We start from the raw sequence: 13,250 nt of genomic DNA on the forward strand, positions 1-13,250 counted from the left end.
GATTCTATGTCAGTGTTCTACCAACAGTGATCCCTCAGTAAATTTCTCCCAGTTTTGTTCCAAATGCTTCCATCCATCACATCAAATATTCACATTGATTTTAATTGCATTTTATTGTTTCTTTCATTTCTTATATGTGGCATTACAGTTTGAACTGTAATACAATAAAACTCAATGTAAGAAATAAAGGAACCAATAAAAATACAATTAAAAACCATGCAGCATCGTGCATCGCGCATTACAATTACTGCAACAAGCAGGAAAACCATTGTGCCCCGCCAAGACGATCAGCAATTTTCAAGCAGCCCATGGAGAAAAAAGAAAAAGGAAAGTTTGGGAGACACTGATTTAGAGCTCTAAGACATGTACTCCCCAACATTACAAGCACCAGCGGTGATCTCATGGGACGGGATGTGCAAGAGAATAATTGGCACTGTCTTGTTGACACTAGTCTGTTTCACTCAAAGCCAGTGAACTGCTAAAGCATCCTCTCCCAGCTTGGTGAGCTCTACATGTTGTGGGACCCCAGTACCATCATCCCATGACCATTGGCCATCTTGGCTGGGGTGATGGGCATTGTAGTCCAAAATGCCTGCCAGGGTGAGGAAGGCTGTGCCAGGGCTAATCAGTCACAAGAGTCAGTGGGTGACACAAGCCAGCTGGAGTTAACTCTCTACAGTGGTACTTCGGGTTACAGATGCTTCAGGTTACAGACACTTCAGGTTACAGACTCCACTAACCCAGAAATAGTACCTTGGGTTAACAACTTTGCTTCAGGACGAGAACAGAAATGGCGCGGCGGCAGCAGGAGGCCCCATTAGCTAAAGTGGTACCTCAGGTTAAGAACAGTTTCAGGTTAAGAACAGACCTCCAGAACGAATTACCATATTTTTTGCTCTATAAGACTCACTTTTTCCCTTCTAAAAAGTAAGGGGGAATGTGTGTGCGTCTTATGGAGCGAATGCAGGCTACGCAGCTATCCCAGAAGCCAGAACAGCAAGAGAGATTTCTGCTTTCACTGCGCAGCGATCCCTCTTGCTTTTCTGGCTTCTGAGATTCAGGGGCGGGGGGGAATTCTTGTTTTCCTCCTCCAAAAACTAGGTGCATCTTGTGGTCTTGTGTGTCTTATAGAGCGAAAAATACGATAAGTTCTCAACCCGAGGTACCACTGTATTAGCAAAGCTGGATCTGCACAGGAGTGTCTGGCCTGATGTGCACAGCAACTCAGGTCTTGCCCTCATGAAGCGGTTGCAGAGAAATAAAGGTCCCTGCCTCCCCATAACCAGCTATGTCTCCTCCTCTCCAGGGTGTTTTCCAAGCAATCAGAGACTGTGCCCATGTGCCTGTCTTTGCTCCTCCTGTTTCATGCCTCTCCTAGTTCTGGGAGACCAGAGGGGAGGAGAGCTCATGGCAGCAGGAAGGGGAGACACCCATGCCTCTTCACAGGCCTGCAAATGGTGCACAAAATGCATTGTCAGGGGAAATTGGTTTGAAAAAAATGTGCACTTAGGAAGAATTGCATACAAAAATGTATATATTAGGAGAAAGTCACACTAAAATTCTGGTGATATTTCATGAGAACTTAAAAAAAAAATCCACAAGAATATGTAAAAAGCTGAACTTTTCAAAATTGAATGTTGAAAAAATGAGAAATGAAAAGAAGCCAAAATTGACATAATATTCCATATCCCTAAAAGAGATTGAAAAAGGCTAGAATTTGGAAAGAGAGATTTCACTCTTCAGCATGTACCAAACAAGATCCATGTCTGTTAGCCACCTTCTGATTTGTCGTGGGCATAAGTTGAACTAGCTGTTTAAGCTTTATTGGCAGAGCAGAAAGGAACTGCATAAGTCTTCTTCTCTTGAAAGATTTGAACCCAGAGTGGGGAGTAAAGGGCAAGTCTTTATCACTGCAGCACGTTGAAAAGTGAGTTGGAAAGAGAACTAGTCTCCGTAGGGTTTAACTCTTCTTGTAGCTACGGACTGGGCCAGGGCTGCTTTGGAAGTGTTCCTTTAGCAGGGAGTCTTTCACTAAAAACAACAACACATTGTAACTTTATGGCATGCCATTATCACTCTCCAATAATTTCCTCTTCATTACTTACCTCATGAAGGAATGAATGAATGAAAGAATGGCATAGTCCAGGGGTCCTCTGTAACTTAACATATGACTACACATTTCTTTGCAAGATGATTAGCATACCCTGACTGTTCCCAGATTGATCCACTTTCAAAGAATCATAGAGCTGGAGGTGACCCAAAATCAGAATAACAACTACTTTACCAAATTCACCAGCTTCTCGCAAATCAACCTATGCAACTGAGAACACAGCACTGCAAGTGGTCCTAAGAAGGTGCTTACAGAGCAGGGACCAGGAGCCTGTGACCCACCAGGTATTGCTGGACTACAAAGCCCATTGTCCTTGACCATTAAATCATGCTGCCTGGGGGTGATGGAAGGTGGAGTCCAATAGCATCCAAAGGACCCCAAGTTCCTCATCCCTATTATAGAGAAACATCATCTAAAACCTCAAGCAAGGACTCCTTCAGGATGGTGCTTTATTGCAGGCAGTGGCGTAGCGTGGGGGGTGCAGGGGGGCCGGCGGCACCGGGCGCAACATCGGGGGGGCGCTCGCACTCGAGTGCTAAAATCCACGGGTTAGGGGGCGCAAATTACTTGCCTTGCCCCAGGTGCTGACAACCCACGCTACGCCACTGATTGCAGGTGTGTTCTGCAACATGTTTGTGATAAAATTATGGTGCTTCAGTGGTGAATTTACTATGCTTTAGTTCATTCTGCAATTCTTCCCCAATGCTACCACATTATTGCTGTACAGAAGAGCTATAGGGCAACAGAAGTGGGGCAAAAATAACCCAGAACATTTGTGGTATAAAAAGCTATGAAATTTCAGTAGAAAGTTAGAGGACCTGGGAGCAGGGGAGTAAAACCCTGGAACCAGTGTGGGGAATCTTTGGCCCTCCAGATGTTGCTGAACCACAGTTCCCATCATCACTGGCCATGCTTGCATGGGAGTTGCAGCTCAGCAACTTCTGGGGGCCTGAAGGTTTCCCCCACTTGGAACCTCAGAGAACTTTCAGCTTTGGAGCATGACCAAGATGGAATAACTGCAGCAAGTTTGTTAACAGAATGATTACCATAGTCTCCCCACCAACCCTCAAAAGAAGAATAAGGTCAAATGTCATGTAAGTGATAACGCCTGTTCTCCTCGTCCCCAGCCCCCTACTCCACATAATTTGCCTGATCCACACTTGGGGTGCCAAATAACTCTTAATAGAGCTCCAGATAACTCTCTTTTTTTCAGGCAGCCAGTCAATACAGTGGTACCTTGAGTTACAAACGCTTCAGGTTACAAACTCCACTAATCTGGAAGAGTTACCTCGAGTTGAGAACTTTGCCCCAGGATGAGAATGGAAATCATGTGCCGGCAGCGCAGTGGCAGCAAGAGGCCCCATTAGCGAAAGCGCATGTCAGGTTAAGAACGGTTTCAGGTTAAGAACGGACCTCCAGAACGAATTAAGTTCGTAACTAGAGGTACCACTGTATCTTACCTTCTGTATCACAAATCTCATGTGCAACACAGGCCCTATAATAAGCTGTGAATTAGGATTCCAAATATCTCTGGGGTTATAGCCAAGTTACTCATACTCCGTATACACCCACTGAAATTAATGGGCACGACTAACTTATGCCCATTAATCTCAGTTGGTCTACTCTTCGTATGACTAATGTTGGATACAAACTCTGATGTTTGAATCATAATTCCTCTTCTGAAGGATTTGCCATACAAAGGTAGATTCTTACACAAAGGCAGGTAGCCATGCGTTTATTGTACGGCTGCCATCCTTTGCACACTGACATGCCTCTGAAAAAATTATTATTATTATTATTATTATTATTATTATTATTATTATTATTATTATTTATTTGTACCCTGCCCATCTGGCTGGGTTTCCCCAGCCACTCTGGGCGGCTTCCATAGAAACCAAAAATACATAATAATAATAGTCATTGTAGTGTGGCTAGAATAACAATATGTATACAGCCCTCTCACATATTCTAAGCATTTCACATGCATTATCTGGAGGTAATTTTTACAACAACACTGTAGGATAAATTTGATATTACACCATCCCCATCTTGCTGATGGAGAAGGTGGATAACTGAGACTTGGATAGAGTTGTTTGGCTACAGCTCAGTGGTAGAGCATCTGCTTTGCATGCAGAAGGTTCAGGTTCAAACCCTGGGTAGCACTGGGAGAGGGCTCTGTCTGAAACCTTGGAAAGTTGCCTGCCAGTCAGTGTAGGCAGTACTGAGCTAGATGGTCCAATGGTCTGACTTGGTATAAGGCAGCTCCATATGTTCCTATGTACTTTGTGAGATTGAAACCAGGGAGGCCTTCTGATTTGTGGCTCAGTCTCTTAGGTGCTAAGCTACACCAACCCTAGGACGGAGCTGCCCAAGAAGTCTCTGGGCTGAGACTTCCTGAAGCGGTTTAACAATCAACCCCTCTTCCCAGCGAACTCTGGGAATCGTAGCTCTATGAAGGGAACAGAGGGTCTCCTGACATCTCTCAGTGCCCTTAACAAACTACAGATCCCAGGATTTGTTGGGGAAAGCCATGACTGTTTAAAGTGCTATGATGATGCTCTAAATGCATAGCATGGATAGTTCAACCTCCACGTAGGCTTTGTGCAAGCAAATCTGGATGAATGCTGAATAAACAGGTCGTCCGAAAGATTCCTAAGTAATATAAGGGTTAAGTATGGTTATTATTTCTGCCCCTATTAGATCCGTATGGCTAGACAGCATGACCTGAGTGCCAGCAGAGACATGTGGACCCTGGGTGGCTGGCCAGCCGCCTTCCACTCTCTGCCCCGTGCTGGATTGCCCCGTTTCCTCCTGCACAGAGGGCTCAGGCTTCACCCTCCTCCCCGTTCCTCCTCCCCTCCATTTGTTTCAATGAACAGCCCTTTTATCTATTCTGTAGGTACAAATGAAGCTGTCCGATTTGATCAGGTCCTTGATATGACAGGTTGAGGGAGTCGGGGCCCCTCGAACAGAGCAGCCTTGTCTGTCATGGTCTGCCTGACACTCCCCATAATAGCCAGATTGATGAGGTTCTGAAAGTAGGGCCCCGGCGCATTTTCAAGCTCTATTTTGGGTGAAAACACTTCTTGAAAGATCTTGAAAGGAGCTGGCAGTTAAGTAGTTCAAATGATTAATGAGTGCTGGCTCTGCTGGGTAGATTTTGTTGGCGGTGCCAGGAGCGGCAGTGGGCCTGTTCCAGCAGGCTAGAACATGGAGCTCCCTCCCTCACCACCCCCCCCCCCCAAAATAACTCTCTCTCACTCTCTCTTCTTCCCAACCCCTAATGTTTTTCCGGAAATGACACTAAGGCGACAGGCTCCACATATGGAAAAAGTTAAATATAAATTACTGCTGAAAGAGGCCTAGCCTGAGCTGAGTTAGTTAAAAGATGTTTATGCATTCAGGGACGAACATGGACCTGCATATGTGTAACGTATTTAAAGATGATAAATATGATTCCATTAGTATAGCATTCTCTCTCTTTCTCTCTCTCTTTCTCTCTCTCTCCCCCCTCCCGCCGTGCTTTCTTTGGGCACCAGCAGAAGACTACACAGTCCAGACCTTGCTTAGATCTTGCTCAGAAATCCGCAGCGCCATAAATTTGGTGAGATGAGCCGGATGGAACTTGACTCTTTTACATCTTCCAGTTCAGTAGGCTTGGCTTTATTTATGGTTTTCGGAGAAGGCGGATGAAAACCCTTCGCCCGCAATCCACTCCTGCATCATCAATCCAAAGGGTCTATTTAGCTCAACATCCATCCATCAAAGCTCGTCCTTGGTTTTATCTTTCTCCTAGGGTGGGGAGGTGTGCCCCCCCCAGGTCTCTCTGTTTGTCCCTTAGGACTCTCTGGAGGCCACTCTGTTCCTCAGTTTGCACCCTCCTTTAGTACTTTTACCTGGTTGAATTTTTTTGCATTATTGAACTGTGATGATTCCACTTGCTTGTGTGGATGGAGAGTTGTTTGGTATTGGTGTGGCTGGGTGTCTGAAAGTCTCTCAGCTTTTACATGGCTGGAATGTAGTCTACTGTACAAAGGTAACAGTCACATCCCCTTGTTTGCCTCTGACCACACCAACTAGTAGCATGTGGCCCCCAGAAGGATGGGGCCCTTGGATCCAAAAAGATTCCCCGCATCTGCATTTCTACTAAGTTATACTGGCAGAGTTGCCTTTATGCATCCAAGACTGCACAATTGGTGGGTCACCAAGGCAAATGCAGTTCAGCACCCAGATATTGGCTGAGTTCACACATAAGACAAACCCATTGTTTTTACACTGACTGTAGTGGAGAACCCATGCTGTGGCTTGCACTTCAATGTGTACAAAAGGCAAGCCATGGTTTAGAGGTGCTCATCTGCTCAGCCCTCAGCTTTGGAAGTTTTAAAATTCATGGGGGAGCAACCTCTTGAGATGGAGCAATGGTCCTAACTTGTTTGCTGATGGTCTGTCAGTTCAGATATAACAGCAAACCACAATGAAGATGTTTGCAAGCATCACAGACACACTCAGAGCAAAGAGCTGCAATACATAGCATAACACCCAGCTTAATACAATCTGCATGATCGCATGGTTTCCTGGGATTCTGAACCACTGAGGATACTTTCTGGGGTTTCAACCAGGGTTTCAACCTAGCTGTATCTGGAGTCTGCGCCTGGGAATTTCTGTGTGCGGTGCATGTACTCTACTACTGAGCTACAGCCTTTCTTTATTAAAACTTTATGTATTTGTTTGCATTTGTTTAGTTATTAATAAGTTTGTATGCGCACCCATGCACTGAAGTATCACAGTGAGTCCCTTGGACACTTTGCACAGGAATCCAAATCAGATCCTGCTGTTTCCATGCCATGCAATTCTAGGAAGAAACTCTCCACCAATCCCTTGCTTTCAATGGATTTTCTTTAAGCTCTTTGATTTACTTATGGAGACTGGCCCCACTATTCCTCGGGCTGCTTGCATAGGTTCTGAGGTCTGCCATCTGCATCTCCTAACACCTGGGCCCTTGCATGGCCTCAACAGATCTATCATTGGAGAGAGATTCTTTCCACTGACCTGCTGAAATGGAAACATCCAAGCGAAATGTTTTCTCTGTGCAAACACGTGCAGGCATGCAGAGATCAAGCTAAGCCTCACTTGCCTTTGATCTGCATCCAGGCCCCATTTGTCATGTTCATCAGGACATCTCCCCAGCCTAGTGCCTCAGAGCTGTAGGGAGTGCCCAGAGAAGAAAGCCTTTCTCTCCCCCCCCCCCACTGCCTCCATGGAGAGAAGCTTATATTCGTTCATTCATGTCTAGGTTTCTGCTTGGGTCTGCTTAGCCATTACTAACCAGATCTATTACTCACAGGGAGGGATATTGTTCATGGTGTCCAGGTTTGAAAGAGAAGGAAAAAAATATGCTTGAACCACCAGGTATGGGACACACAGTGTGCATTTAAAGGAATTCACAGTGTGAATTAAAGGAATTTGTTTTTGAGCAATGGAGGTCCCCCAGATGTATTTCATGTGTTGTGCGCAGCACGGCTTCCTGCAGAGATGGGCAGCCTGTGGCCCTTGGCTGAATTTCAAGTGGCCCTGGGTCTAATTTCATGTTTGTTGCCAGGAGGAGAACAAACAGGAGGAAAGGAAGTGGCAGAAAGAGTTTGCTCTGGTCCCTGTTGACATTAGTATGTGGCCCCTGACAGATTACCCCAATGAAATGTGGCCCTCGACAGAAAAAAAAAGGTTTCCCACTCCTGGTGTTTTGGATAGTATGCTGACCTTGGACCTGGATTCAAATGTCTGCTCAGGCATAAATCCCATAGGCGAAACCACACAAAGCTGAAAAAGAACTGAAGCCTAGACAGTGGGCTGAGCACTGTTCGAAAAACTGACATGCTTGCTTCAGCTCTTGGCCAAGTCTTGCCCAACAGCTCTTGCTGCCTCATTAGGTTTCTAGGAGAGCCAAAGCCATAGCTTTGGACTCAGCACAGAGGGCAAGACAGACCCCTGAGTCTTCCTAACTCCACCAAGATGACTGTCCCGTGTCTTTGCTCAGTTACACTCACTGAAGGCTTCACCACCAGCGGGAGGGAGACAGGAAGCCCTTCCTCCTGCAAGCACCTCCAGACAGCAGTTTCTGCACTCTTTAGTCATGCAAAAAAATACTTAAGTCACTTGTCTAGAGCCAGTGACTTAAGAAAGATACTGGTTTGGTGACTTCAGCAGCCCCGTTCTCTACTGAACCCTATTTTATGGATAAGGAAATTATGGGTTGGGGACAACCCAGAAATGACATCCAGACTAACCGCCCAATCCTATAAGATGTATAGGAAGGAATAAAAGTAAATATTATTTAGCTAGAAGAGCTAATCTCACCAATTTTTATCATGCCAGCCAGCAGAGCCAAATTTAAGTGGTGGGAGTTGACAACATCTGCAGGACCACAACTCCCCAATCTTTGCCCTACTGTAACTAACCGCCGAATTACATGTGATTGTAACTGTGTAGTTCTGCCCTTGAGTGCAGAAACTTACACACAAATTGCCAGTGCAGGGGGCTCAGTCTGGATTGGAACCCTAGTGTTGGAAAAAGAATCAGGGGGCTTTAATCCTTTGTCCCACCTCCCACCTCCCTAATCTGCATTAGGCCCCACACCCTTGGAATTTCTATTGCAAAGATATTTTCCCCCATGCATATGACAAGTACAATCTGAACAGGATTCACAGTGGACAAAAAATGATTAAAGCCCACACATACATGCATACATGGATCCCAATTTGAATTAGCCCTACCCCCAGCAATTATTTTAGGGGCAGGACTTAAGACTACAGCTAAGCTGAAATATTTGTAATTTAAATTAATATGTTATTCCAGCCTCTGTTTCTCTTCCCTCCCATCTGGTGTCTGTCCTACAGTATATCAGTTGTTGTTTTTACTGTAAGCTGCTTAGGATGATGTACTTTTATGGTGATGTAAATCATCATTCACATTGATGGTCTTGCTTCTTCTGCTGTTATTAAGATCATTTTGCAAGAGTCGGGGAGAGGGGAAGAGAGGAGAAGGAATGTCACCGACACAGCAAGGAGCAATAGCCAGACTAGCCAAGTAAGTTCTGTTTCTAGACCTGCCACTTGGTTGTGTTTACTCAAATGTAAGTCCCACTGAGTGCAATGGGGCCAGCTCCCAGTTAAACATGCCTAGGAGTACAGCCTGAAACAGAAATCCCTGCCCAAACATATCACAGAAGGACCAATATGCTGCAGTCAGCACTAAGGTACAACCACATTAGGAATACTGTGTTGCTGGTGCCATCGTTCAAGAAGGGTGTTGACATGCTGGAAAGGATCAGGGCAGAGCTACAAGGATAAGAGTGGGCTGGAGGCCAATCCTATGACGAAAGGTTAAAGGAAATGGATATAAGTTGGCTGCGCCAGGGACAAGATCAAGAGAAGGCATGCTGACTTTCTTCCAGTTTTTCAAAGGACAGCAAGAAGAAAGGAGGCAGCTACTGATCACCCTCCAGTATTCATTTCTGCTCCAATTCATGGCTCATCTATGCAAGTTCTACATTATAAATGGCTCGTTATAAATAGGTATATGACTATAAGTGCCCCCAATAAGGGTCCCATAGGAAGCCCATATGCCACCTTCATGTTCCCAACTGCACTTTCCTTTGGTTGTTGTGTTATCATCATCAACTGATAGAACACCTAAAATTGTCCGAGCTGGGATAGCTCTGTTGGTAGAATATGAGCCACTCGCTCTGAGGATCATGGGTTCGAGCACTGGCTAAAGAGTCCTGCCTTGCAGGGGTTGGTCTAGATGATCCTCATGTTCCCCTCCCAACTCTACGATTCTATTATTCGAAGTGCTGCGGAGATACCGAAAGGAAAAAACAGTCCCGGCCTGTAGGCTGACAATCTCATAGGCACTACAGTACAAAGGGGAAAGGGAATGGGGAGTGGATGAGAAAGCAAGCTCTGGGGTAGCTGCTCCTTCTCTGGTCAATGAATGGGGGCAAGGCTGTTCTTCCCCTTGACATGATGGTTCTCCTGGTAGGTTGGGGGTTCTTCCTTCCAGCGGCCCTTGGCCTCCCAGCTGATGGTGTTATGTACTGAAGTTCTCACCCTGGGCCAGCAGGGGGATACTGTAGATAGTTTTCACTCAGGTCCACGTCAGTTATTTTAGGCGGGAAACCCTGGGTTGTTGTTGCTAGAATGTTGACAGCCGGCTGCCTATAAAAGCAGGCTGGCTGAGCTGTTTGCTGTTCAGTTCTGTCCAGCTTACAAATAAAGAGCTGCTCTGGAGAAATCGCTGTGTCGTCTGCTATGTTCGCCCACAACTTAACAGATGGCAAACTGGGTCTCACTTCAACTCTGCAATCACAAGTGGGAGCTGAGGGGAATAGTTCTTTTGGGAGGGTAGAAGCTGGCCCCTTGCCACTGTAGGGATGGGGAAGAAATCCAAATCAGTTCACCTTTAAAGCTGATATAATAATAATAATAATAATAATAATAATAATAATAATAATTTATTTATACCACGCCCTCTGGCTGGGTTTCCCCAGCCATTCTGGGTGGCTTCCAACCAAATTTTAAAAACAATACAGTGCCAGACATTAAAAACTTCCCAAAACAGGACTGCCTTCAGTTGTCTTTTATGTTTATCTGTTTGACATCTTCTGGGAGGGCGTTCCACAGGACAGGCGCCACTACCAAGAAGGCCCTCTGCCTGGTAACTTGGCTTCTCGCAGTGAGGGAACCGCCAGAAGGCCCTTGGCGCTGGACCTCAGTGTCTGGGCTGAACGATGGGGGTGGAGAGGATCCTTCAGGTATACAGGACCGAGGCTGTTTAGGACTTTAAAGGTCAGCACCAACACTTAGAATTGTGCTCAGAAACATACTGGGAGCCAATGAAGATCTTTCAAGACCGGTGAAATTTTGTGAAATTCACACCTACCGAAGTAGTATGGGGACCAAAACAGAACTGGCTCTTAAAATTCACACATATCTGAATCGTGAAATGCAGTTGTGCAACCAACCAGTCTAGGACTACTTAGTCCAAAGTGTTCAACCAAATGGTTGGTCAAGCTGCAAATGGTGAAAGAAAGAAAGAAAGAAAGAAAGAAAGAAAGAAAGAAAGAAAGAACCAGGGGGAAACACTTCCCAGGGTTCTTTGGGGGAGGCCAAGTACTCAGCCTCAGTATACCCCATAAGCATTTCCAAAGCAATTTCAATCTGTTGTAAGCATGCAATTTTTCTAGGATTTTAAAATCCACATAGATTTAGGACAGAACAGATTCACAGTGTGCAAAGGACACAGCCCAGATTGAGACAGTTTTGTCCATCCCTAGCCCTAGTGTGCTGTAGCTTGCAGTGGGGGGGGGGTGCTTTTTTTGCCCCGGGTGAAGCCTTCAGAGGAGTGCCATTAAGACTCCCAGCCTGTGTGTGTGTGTGTGTGTGTGTGTGTGTGTGTGTGTGTGTGTAACGCAAATGCACATGGTGTGTATGCCGAACTGGGTCTTTGACCCGGGTGAAATAAAGCCCAGTTTCGCCCTTGTGAATGAAGAGCATGCTGGGAGGCCAAATGCAAGGCTGCCCTGATCCTTTATTTTATTTTATTTTTATTTTTTGCTGCTGCAAGCAGAAAGCCACTCAGAGGAGGTGAGTTCTTGTCCCTGAGCTCTTCTCTTGCTTTTCCCCAGACAGCTGAACTCTTTGGAGTGACTGGCCCTGTCAGGATTGTCAGCATGTGATTAATGACCAACAACCTTGAAATTGCCCTCAATTGCCACTTTGGGTATTGTTTGGCCTGATGTATAATGAGTTCGGACATACTTTTGCAAAATCCTTTCCTGAGACAGCTGTTTAGGCTCATGGCTTCATGTGCTGATGGACGGCAGGGGAGGGGGGGTGAGAAAGGGAGAGAGAATGCCAGCAAAGTAAAATAGCATGGATCCCTGCCTAGAGGAACATACAATCTAAACTTTGGTAAGAGGGGATAAGAGAGGGGGGGTAGATTTTTAGGGTTCATATGCACCCACAGCATACATTTAAAGCACATTTGTACCACTTTAACAGTCATAGGTTCCCCTGAATAATCCTGGGAACTGTAGTTTACCCCTGCCCACCACCCTAAACAAACTACACTTCCCAGGGTTCTTTGGGGGAGGCCAAGTACTTTAAATGTATAGAGTTGTTTTCAGCTTAGCGTTAAACAGACTGTGCGAGGATCTCTTCTTATGCGATGGAATGAGCTCCTTCTGTGTGCTCCCTAAATCTGTTCTAGGAGCTCCCCCAACCCTCCACAGAAGTTATGGGGATGGCATGAAGTGTGGGAAGGGGAGATGTGGGGAAATCCCCTTGCACTGGTGCAAAAATGTTGTTGAATGGTGGGTGTGGCTGGCATGGAATACGCATGAAAAGCTACTTGTTTGACATATGGAAAACAGCTGGGGTTGGGGGGGACATGGAAAATGGATATAGTGCCACTCTGGAGTATTAAAAGGGCAGTCTCCATTATTGTTCAGGTCTTGGCAGCTGCTCAAGTGCTGATCCTAGACCAGAAACCAACCCAAGATAGGGTGCTTGGTCGCTTTTGCATTGCCCAAAAAAGAGGAGACGTATAAACTGGACCATAAAGAAGGCTGATCGCCGAAGAATTGATGCTTTTGAATTATGGTGCTGGAGGAGACTCTTGAGAGTCCCATGGACTGCAAGAAGATCAAACCTATCCATTCTGAAGGAAATCAGCCCTGAGTGCTCACTGGAAGGACAGATCCTGAAGCTGAGGCTCCAAGACTTTGGCCACCTCATGAGAAGAGAAGACTCCCTGGAAAAGACCCTGATGTTGGGAAAGATGGAGGGCACAAGGAGAAGGAGACGACAGAGGACGAGATGGTTGGACAGTGTTATCGAAGCTGCCAACATGAGTTTGTCCAAACTGCGGGAGGCAGTGGAAGACAGGAGTGCCTGACATGCTCTGATCCACGGGGTCACAAAGAGTCGGACACGACTAAACGACTTAAACAACAACAACAATAAGCAATAAACACATAATGGCGTACTGTATTTGTATAATATGTGCATATTGTTATTAAAATGCCGAGATGCAGTGCTAGAATGAATTACTGTGATTTCAGAAGAAATGTACTACATTTCAC

The sequence above is a fragment of the Podarcis erhardii genome (genome assembly GCF_964252035.2).
Source record: "Podarcis erhardii genome assembly, chromosome: 16".
Lineage (NCBI taxonomy): Eukaryota > Metazoa > Chordata > Lepidosauria > Squamata > Lacertidae > Podarcis > Podarcis erhardii.